Consider the following 971-nt stretch of genomic DNA (forward strand, 5'->3'; position numbering starts at 1 on the left):
TATATATAGATATATTTATATATATAAAAAAGGGTTGTTTTGTTATCAAGGCATATTCTTGGCAGGATGTTGTATTCTTCTTTTAAAAGCTTATACATTTCATATGTTGTGTGTTTTCATTTTGAACTGGACTGAAAGGCCAGAAAGGAAGAAAAAAAACCCCCAAACAACTCCTCCCCCCCCACTACTTAATAATCAATTGCCCACAAATGCCCCCCCCCCCCATGTATAAAAAAAATTGGAGGAGCTGGAAAAGCTGGGTTCAGGCCCCTCTGGATTGTTTGTTGCTTTCCGGGGGTGTCTTCCCCCCCCTCCCTTCTGCTAATGCTTCTTGTAAAAGAACAAAACAAAAACACGAACACACAGATGGAATGGCTGCTGCTGCTGGTGCTTAGTCTCCAAGAGGAACAACAACGAAAGAAAAAAAAAAAAAAAAAGAAAGACAATCCCCTTCTTCCAAGGTCTCTCTCTAAAAAAAAAAAAAAAAAAAAAAAAAAAAAAAAAAAAAAAAAAAAAAAAAAAAAAAAAAAAAAAAAAAAAAAAAAAAAAAAAAAAAAAAAAAAAAAAAAAAAAAAAAAAAAAAAAAAAAAAAAGACTGAAGTTTTTGTTTTTGTTCGTCTCGCGACATAAAACGTGGGTTGGTTTCCCCGCCCTCCCTCCTTCTCTACCTCTCTTCCACCCCTCCGCTTTTTAATTTAGTTGCTCAGCAATTAAACTAGAAAAAGGGGGGGAGGGGGGGAGGCGAAGAGAGAAAAATGGAAACACCCTGAAGCAAAGAAAAAACAAACAAAAAACCAGGAGAGAGATTAGAGAAAACACCCCCCCTCCCCTTCAGAGCCCAGGGGGACCGCGTGTGCGAGCTTGGCTGGTTCCCGGGAGGCGGTGGCGGCAGTCCGCGAGGAGGCTGCGGCGGCGGCGGGGCGCCCTGCCCCGCTCCTCAGTCGTCCGAGATAGAGAGGCGGCTGAAGATG

Source organism: Alligator sinensis, unplaced genomic scaffold (assembly GCF_000455745.1).
Source record: "Alligator sinensis unplaced genomic scaffold, ASM45574v1 scaffold377_1, whole genome shotgun sequence".
In the NCBI taxonomy this organism is placed as follows: domain Eukaryota; kingdom Metazoa; phylum Chordata; order Crocodylia; family Alligatoridae; genus Alligator; species Alligator sinensis.